Source organism: Mixophyes fleayi, chromosome 4, assembly GCF_038048845.1.
Source record: "Mixophyes fleayi isolate aMixFle1 chromosome 4, aMixFle1.hap1, whole genome shotgun sequence".
In the NCBI taxonomy this organism is placed as follows: domain Eukaryota; kingdom Metazoa; phylum Chordata; class Amphibia; order Anura; family Limnodynastidae; genus Mixophyes; species Mixophyes fleayi.
The window spans coordinates 128,185,157-128,194,812 of NC_134405.1; positions in this window are offsets into that span (position 1 = coordinate 128,185,157).

Here is a 9,656-nt window from a genome sequence, read left to right on the forward strand (position 1 = left end):
TACCCCAAATGGCCATTAAAGTGTTTTTTGGGGTTTTTTTTTTTGCTCTTCAAATTGCAAGAAGAGAACTGTAAACGGGTCTGTGTTTTTCTTGCAAATCTCCAAATACATGCAAGTTCCTAATACAATCTGCCCTTGAAAATAATGCAAATGTATTTTACTAGTTTGTACAATCTTACATGTAATGCATAAAATGGTTGAAAACTGTTCACATAATCTTGCCATACCTTGCTGTATGACTGAAGGTCTTCTGGAAAGAAGTAACACTTATAATATAGATTTATTACACTCTCACTCTCCTTTTTCACACTCTTTCAGAGACAACACCCACAGCATTGAAAAGATTAAAACCTCTACAACAAGTTCACTGTAGACAGCTACTGGGTCGTGCTCGGTGATATCTCTTGTTCCATTCACTCAATTACAGACAATGTGTTTGATAGTGGGTACATTACTGACCTCTCAGCCTATGTTAAAAGGAGTAAAATGTTAAGAACTTTGGAAAGATGCATCAGAATATTTGACCTATAAACTTGGCATCTCTAAACAGTAGAAATTGCAAAATAGGTGAATCCATACTTGTACAATTATGTTACAATAAGAAAGCCTCTTGTGTTCTGGAAAAAAATTGTCATTGGTACATTTTGGAAAAGCTATTACTGGGTTAAACAAGTTAGGATTTTTTTTAAAAAAAATGGCATGTTTACTTGAGGTGCAAAATTGGCGCATACTTCTCCCGTTTACCGTTCATCTTCAAGAATAGAGCTAGAAATACTCCCCAAGATTTTACTTAAATTACATTGCCATTAAATCTAATAGAAACCTAAAGAGGAACACTAATAAACTCTTAAATGTGGGAAGTGCCTTTCAGAACACCTTTTAGTTGTTGTTTGCTTTCAGTAATCCTGTATAGCCTCTGTTATATGAATTTCATTTTCTACCATTACAACCTTCCGATTGCTGTATAACAGGTCAAGAATAACCATATAAAGATGAGCAATAATTAAGTCTAACTACAAGTTAATCAAATTCTAAATCATATAAGTGCTGGGAAAAAGGTTAGCAGACTATCTGACAGGTCTTTCTCCCTTGTATTATATCCTTCAGCAGCTTTAGGAAGAGTTCCATTGATGCATTAAGCCTGAGCTGAATTATGGGTCTCCTGAACAAGTTTTCATACAGAAACTTACGAATTTACAATCGCCGTAAATATTGGTTACGAATTACAACTTATAGATAAAGGACACAATGTAAAAAAATACCCATGCTTGGTGAACTGTGCCCTGCATCATAAAGGTAATATAGCTTGTGTAGAGGTATTGACAGGACTGAATGACACCACTGGCAGGACAGAGAGACGCTGACATGACAGGGCGACAAACAATGGCAGGACTGGGGCACAGACAGACATATTGGTACAGTACACTCCGCACATGATAGGCGGGGTCTGCTGCTGCCTGAACCTCCCACCCCTTATATTCTGCACACATCACAGAGACATGCACTGTTCTTCTGTATGACTTTGCTTTCAGAGAAAAGCCTTATATTTATTTTCAGCATGGTGGGGGAAGGGGTGTTCTGGGCAGCAGAAAACCCCTAAGAGTGGCCATGGGCAGAGAGCTTGTTTATTTTATTTATATAGTAAATCATTACACCTATTTTAATGTGGTTTTCTAATAGGTTGGTGGCAAGCTTTGAACTACATATTCCCAGTTACTGCAGGTCGGAATATCAGCTGAAGACTGCAGATGGTACTGTAAAACAACTAATTTCTAGGAACTATATTAAGTAGCTGCAACAGTGCTCGAAGTGGGGTGGTATGTGCCGGATTGACATAGCGATACTTCTTCGCCCCACTTCCTTACACCACAGGCCCTGCGGTGCTGCATCCAGCAGCAGCTCCTTCCTGTTCGCTGACACTCGGGTGTGACATCACCACGTCCCGACACTGTCAGTGAGGAGCATCGCAGAGAGGAGCCAGCACCCTGATGAAAAGAAGACATAAGAGGAAGAGAAGGAAACGGAAGAAAATAAGGTTGTAGTAAGTAAAGAACAGAGGAGACAGCAGTGTAGTGAAGGAGGGGGCACAGTGAAGGGCCAAAAGTGTGTTTAATATCAGACACTGATGACATAACAATACTACAATTAGAACAAACCCATTTTTCGGTTGGAAAGACTGCAAACAGTCATGCAAGGCTTGTGTCACAATACTGCGGTTGTCTAATAACCCTTTGGCCAGTCTTATCCATATATTTTGTACCTCTTTATAAGAGAAGCAAAGAGGTACTGACAGGAAGGGTAGGGACAGAGAAGAAAACAGTAGAGAACAATAATAGTGAAAATGGTTGCAGATAAAGAAAAGTTGTATCAGAATGACAGCTCGTTTGGGCATGTCGAATCTATATCAGATTGTTCACCTGTAAGTGTCAGATTATCAGTTATGAGCTCATCAGCTGGAGAGAATTAAATACACTGCATGGTTTGAGTGTACAAATAAACTCTGCTTTATTTGTTACAAGTTCCTATCTATATAGCAAAAATCACGTATTGCAGAAAACTACGCCCCAAAAGGTTTTAACCACTCATGTTTCCTTCACACAGATGTTAGTATATTCTCTCATTATCCACACTAGAACTCCCCAGGAGGGGGGACTGGCTTATCTCCTGTCTGGTATGTTCAAGGTTATAAGCATAGCCTTGCAAATAATGAATTACTCCTACAAAACAGGTGCATCTAATTGTATTTAAGCTATAACAGAACAAAATGGCTATAAGGCAACAAGATGGTGTCAGCTTAGCAAAATCACATTTCTCATTTCCCATCTTTTTATTCATTATTTACCCTAACATTACCTATCAGAGATCACATTCTTGCTGTCGCTTTTAATGGGTACTTATATGCATACACCTTTCTAACAGAACATATGAATAGGATTGCCTAAAACTGGATACATAGAACAACCCATCCCCAGGTGCGGGCTGGGAGAGGGAAGCCCAGGGGGCACACAGGCAGCCGCATCACATGAAATGGGATCAATGACGCGGCCGCATCGCCTGTCATGTGATGCGGCCGCCTGTGCGCTGACGCGGCCGCATCTCATGTCATCAGATGCGGCCGCGGCGAAAAGGTGGTATATTCCATCCGGGGGGGCGGCCGGCCTACCCCCCGGCCCTAATAGCGGTCTAACTGAGCGGCCCCTCTTCTAGCTGATAGATGGTCAATGAGTCGACAACCATCTTGCACCCGCTGCATGTCCTGATGTCAGATCTTCACATGTATCAGTGAACATGAGAGGCTCTGGGGCCTCTTGTGCTTTTTTTTTTTTTTTTTGTCTTTTAACTATGGATTTTTTTAGGGAAGGAAAAAAGGAAAGGGAGGGAGAAAATACACAGTGCGCTCGGCAAGTGCTATATGTCACTTATTTCACAATAGAAGGGATTGTCCATTGTGCTGTATATCTTCATAAGGATAAACTTCAGTAACAAGCATGTGGATTCCAAGGAAATGGTTCTTGGTTTCTGCACTGATCACAACTGGCCGTAGTACTGAGAGTTCCACAAGGTTCACACTCATTAGATGGGGTGTACAGTACAGCTGTTAAGACAGATGTGGTAACTAATTTTTCTGGAAGAGAAACACTTAGCTTTAATACACTTGCTAATAAGCCACATCAGTTTTATTAGTATATATATTATAATAAGGATTAGTAACAGTCCTTGAAGTACAACATGTATAAAACCTGATAACCATCCTCCTATACCCTTGAACCAGTCGGCCAGGTACAGCCATGAAAACTATCCTTCTAGATAAGCATCTCCAGTGTACTCCTTTAAAAATTTATATTTCATGTCTTAATTTTTTGTAAGTGTTCATCAAACATTTTCTCTGGATCATCTGCGTCACTAGTTAAAAAGGTGCAACCCTGGGCTTCAATTTATATATTTAGGGTCAGGCAGTACCCTCCAGACTAAAATGTCAGGTAGTCCAATATTAACCTATTGTCTTGTGTAAATGTAATAATGTGTTGGGTAACAATACTCACACATACATTTCTGTATTGGGTGTAAACCCCTACAGTCATCGGTTGCTCTTTTCTTATTTGGTTGGGTTAAACTTTAATATTAGAATTTTTCTCATTATGTATAATGATCTCTACATTACTATTTGCATGAGTCTGGTTCTTCCAGACCTAGCTTTCCTTTCTAGATTAGTACACATCTACAGCCTACAGCAAAGGAACATAATGTGCAATCAATATTCCTCCTGCTAATATCAATGAACACCACTCCCTGGTCTCACTTGGACCTTTAAAAAACTTGTAAAATACATTTTACTCAGACTCCCCTTGTCTGAAGATCTTGCAGTGGGATGCGTGTATTCAGGTGTCATTTCCCTGTACTTCCACTACCATGGGAGTCGTCAATAAGAGTCCTGGAAAGGACTCTCATATCTGGGTTCAAAACTCTTCCTGACGTGCTTTTTCACGACCACCCAGTCCCCTGGTTGCAGTTTATGGGTACCTGCATCAAAATTAGGGCCTGGAATGGAAGAAATCACTTGACCATGTATTTCAGTTAGTTGTTTCTATAATAAAGCAACATAGTTCAACAAATCACCATGTACATGCTGTAGTTGCTATGGAAAGTAACAGCCTGTTCTGTGTGCTGTGCCAAACAGTATCTGATTTGGTGCTAAACCTGTGTCTTTCTTAGGAGTGTTTCTTACTGAGATCCATGGCAGACCTGTTTCAGCCATTATTTTCTGCATTTTCAATTGCAGAGTACCATTAAGGCGCTCCACACATCCCGAACTTTGGGGTCTGTAGGGGGTGTGAAGGGCAGATATGATTCCCATGTCTTTTAACAGTTCCTTGAATCCTTGCCCCATAAAGTGTGTCCCTCTGTCACTTTCAATGACCTCTGGTACCCCATATCTGCAGATTACCTCACTCGTAAATTTCATGGCTACTGCTTTAGCATTTGCTTTTCTATACAGCCATGTCTCCAGCCAGTGACTAAAGAAGTCAACACAGACTAGCACATTCTCAAAGCCCGAGCATTTGGGAAGTTGTATAAAGTCTATCTGTATCCTCTTATAGGGATATTATGTCTGGGGTCTGGTTTTCCATAGGACAGACTTACCCGGGTTTTTCTATGCACAGATTTAGGGATCCTGCCACTAATGACTGTGCTGCTTGGACAAACCCTGCTGCTATCCATAACCTGCTAGTGAGTACAACCATAGCATCTTTCCCCAGATGCACTTTCTCGTGTGCTATATTGGCCATAATCATGCGCTTAAAAACGCATAACTTGAATCAATGTAAATGTTTACTCTTTGTTCTTTTGCATATATGCATGGAAGTATCAGGGCCTTTTATTCAGCTCCTTGTGCTGACATGTCCATCTATGTGGTAGCGTAAGATGTCTGCATTTGGTAGCAGTGTATCTATGTCAGATAAAACCAAAAGATCCTTGTCTCCTTAGTTCTATACAACAATATTTTGTGTTTGCATCTTTTTCTTCCTGTTCAAACTGGGATGGGATTCCCCCAAATCCCTAGGGAAACCCCAATATATACAGGTACTTCTCCCATCTTTTGAAACTTGCTGCAATAAGGCAGCAGGATTCAACATTGTGCACTACTTAAGTGTAACGTTACAGGGAGTTACAGGGAGTTAGCAGTGCTACTTAGTCTGGCTGCTGAGAAGTGTTTTGTTTGTGCTTGATTTAAAATTTCTGTTACCGCATGTGGCACCATTAGGGTTACTGGCTGCCCTAGCACAATATCTGTACTTTTTCCAATCACTATGGCCGCTGCAGCCATTGCTCATATGACTGGGTCTAATTGTGCAGAGTAGTATGCAAGTGACCTTAGCCTGCGACCATGTATCTGTGTCAGTACTCCTTGTGCGTGTGCACTTACTTTATAACAAAATAATGTGAAAGGCTTGTCATAATCTGGCAAAGTCAGTGCTGGCGCTGAAGTTACTTCAACTTAAAATTAGTTAAACATTTGGCTTTGCTCAGAGGAGAGTATAAATGGCAGAAGTGCTATTGCAGGAGCACAGATAATAGCTCATAAAGTGTTAAGGCTTTTTCATTTATGTGCAAACATTGAATTCCCATCAATGCATTACCATACCCATGATACAAAGAGGTATTTACAGTATATGATGATTATAGCACAGTAAATAAGGGCAGTGAATGTCCTTACAACACTGATTGACTCAAAACTATTATGAGGATAAAAGAATAAAAACCTTTGTTATCTACCATAATTTGACATTACATTGCATTACTTTCTTTCAAACCATCTGATATAAAATTTGGTTAAAAAAAAATAAAAAATAAACTTAAACACTATTTCATATTCAACTATGTTAGTCCATTTCTCCTTTTCTCTTTAAGAACATATTCTCACGTTCTTCGACATACAGAAAAACCAGCTAGTTCATGCATTTGCTATGCGAATAGCCCATAAACTCTAATATCTCTTTCCAAAACAAGGTAATCATTACTCAGCAGAATCTACGTTCTTTAAATCCTTCATTAGTTTATACTTATGTTTGTTGTGGCTGTAGACCAAAACATATTTCATTGGAAGTTAGATCAATGCAATCTGGATTGAAAGGGTGCTTTGTAGCTGGAGAGCTTCTGTGAAGAAAAAAACTTTTGCTTAGAGATTAACATTTATTCACTAGGAATTACAGTAACTGTTATTAATTCACATTAAACAGCTGCTAATACGACACTTGTTTAAAAGTTTCTGTAGCTTAACTGTGACGCTATGCGTTCCATGCAATGAAAAACTGATTTCCTCAAAGGGGCAGTCCCTAATCTCACAAACAGGGAATGTCAAAGTGACGAGACCTGGGCGAGTGTTCAAAGCCACTCCTTTCTCATCATCTCTTTGTAAACCAAATATTCACACATATTTCCAGATTCTGTGATTTCCATGTTTAAAGTACAAATATATATTCACAATTCTCGCTCACAGACGACATTTTATCTCGTAACATTTCTTTAAATTGAAAAATTGAAGCATACTTGGAAGAACCATTTTATCAATGTTACATACATTGTCAGATAACAAAAAACAGCGTGCTTCTTATCTCAACAACAGGAAAGTTTATTTGTCCATGGACTTTCTTAGAATCAAGGATTTTTTCCACAAGGAATTCATGATGCCCATCCACACTCCCTGGCCGTGATCCTCGACACCTGTGACAATTTATTAGAGGAGACAAACGGTTTCAGGAGAGAACAATGAAATGTATTAGGAATGCCACAGGATTGACCTTCTTGATGATAGTAAAAGGTCCAATAAACCTGGGTCCCAGTTTCCTGCAAGGCTGTCTAAGCTTGATGCTCCGTGTAGAGAGTCACACTTCATCTCTGACTTTAAAGTAACAAGCTCTACGATGCCGATCTGACACATATAAATCTGAAAGAAGCCTGGATCAGAGCAGACCGGACCCTCTTCCAGATAGTTCTAAGTCGTGATGCAGTAGAGGACATTCAAGGAGACCCAAAAGAATTTATGGAGGAGAGAGAATTAGCCCTGGGATGGTAACCGAGGTTGCAGAAGAATGAAGAGATACGGGTTGAGGAGTGACAGGAGTTATTATAGGCAAATTCAGCCCATGGGAGCAGAGATGCCCAGTTATCATTAAACTTGGAGATGTATAGGTGGAGATACTGCTCCAGGAACTGGTTTACCCTTTCCGTTTGTCCGTTCAATTGTGGATGGTAAGCTGACGATAGACTACCCTTCATTCCCAGCAGATTGCAGAAGGCCCTCTAGAACTGAGCGACAAACTGGGAGCCATGATCAGAAACAATGTCCGTGTAAATGAAAGATATGCTGAACAAACATTGAAGCCAGGGTCTGCGCATTGGGTAACTTGGGTAATGGCACAAAGTGAGCTATTTTGCTGAAGCAATCCATGACCATCCAGATAGAATTGTGACCGGGTGACAGTGGCAGGTCTAAAATGAAATCCATCGAGAGATGCGTCCATGGCTTAACTGGAATAGACTAGGGAATCAACTGGCCCGAAGGGTGGGTTCTGGAGGACTTATTTCTGGCACACACCTCACAAGAGAGAACATAAGTCTTAACATCAGAGGATAGGGTAAGCCACCAAACACAACGAGAAAGGACTTCAATGGTTTCGGATATTCCTGGATGCCCAGCAAGTTTGTTTCTGTGACATTCTGTCAAAACCGTTTCCCTCAGATGGACCAGAACGAACAGCTTGCCTGTAGGGGTTTCGGAGGGAGCAATTCTTTGAAAATGGCGTAGGGTAACCACCAGCTCTTGGGTCAAGCCAGCATGGATTGCGGAGGACTGAATGATGGGCCGAGGATCAGGAGGCGGAGCGTGACATGACATGAAACTCCGAGAGAGAGCATCCGCCTTGACATTTTTGGAGCCTGGCCAAAAAGTGATTAAGAAATTAAAGCGAGTAAAGAAGAGGGCCCATTGGGCTTGTCTAGGATTCAAGGTCTTGGCAGCCTGAATATACTGAAGATTTGTATGGTCTGTGAGGATGGCAACTTGATGCATAGCCCCCTCCAACCAATGTCACCACTCCTCCAAAGGCCATTTGATGGCTAACAACTCACGGTTACCCACATCGTATTTGATCTCAGCAGTTGAAAATTTCCGGGAGAGATATGCACATGGATGCATCCTTTGGTTGTGGGGGTCCCTCTGAGAGAGAATAGCACCAGCCCCAACATCTGAAGCGTCTACGTCGACAATAAATAGGAATTCAGGGTTTCGGTGCCTGAGGACTGGAGCAGATATAAAGGCCTCCATGAGAGCAGAAAAAGAGGTAAGAGCTGCCGGTGACCAGTTAGCTGTATCAGCACCTTTACGAGTAAGAGCAGTGATTGGTGCCACAAGCACTGAGAATGAGCGGATGGACCTCCAATAATAGTTGGCAAAGCCAAGAAATTGTTGAATGGCTTTCAAGTTAGTGGGAAGAACCCAGTCCTGGACTGCCTGGACTTTGTCAGGATCCATTGAGAACCCCCTGGAGGAAATGACATAATCCAAGAAGGTAACACGGGTGAGCTCAAATTCACATTTTTCAAATTTAGCATATAAGTGATGCTGGCGGAGTCTATGAAGCACCTCTCGAACATGTTGATGGTGCTGCATCAAGGACTGTGAATATATTAGAATATCATCTAGATAAACAAATGTGCATAAAAATTCCCGCAGAATATCATTAATTAAGTCCTGAAATACTACTGGAGCATTACAGAGGCCGAATGGCATCACCAAATACTCATAATGCCCTGAGTATTAAAAGCTGTTTTCCATTCGTCTCCATCTCTGATCCGCACCAGGTTGTAGGCACCTCGAAGATCAATCTTGGAGAAGATAGTAGCAAATTTGAGTTGGTCAAAGAGTGTAGAGATGAGAGGAAGCGGGTATGTGTTTTGACCGTAAACTTGTTTAGACCGGGATAGTCAATGCAGGGTCTCAAGCTGCCATCCTTTTTGGCTACAAAGAAACACCCAGCTCCTACCGGAGGCTTAGAATTTCGAATGATTCCTTTTAGGAGATTCTCCTTCACATATTGTTCAATGGCTTGTGTGAAGATACCGGGTTTTCTGGCACAATGCTACCCACTTTACGC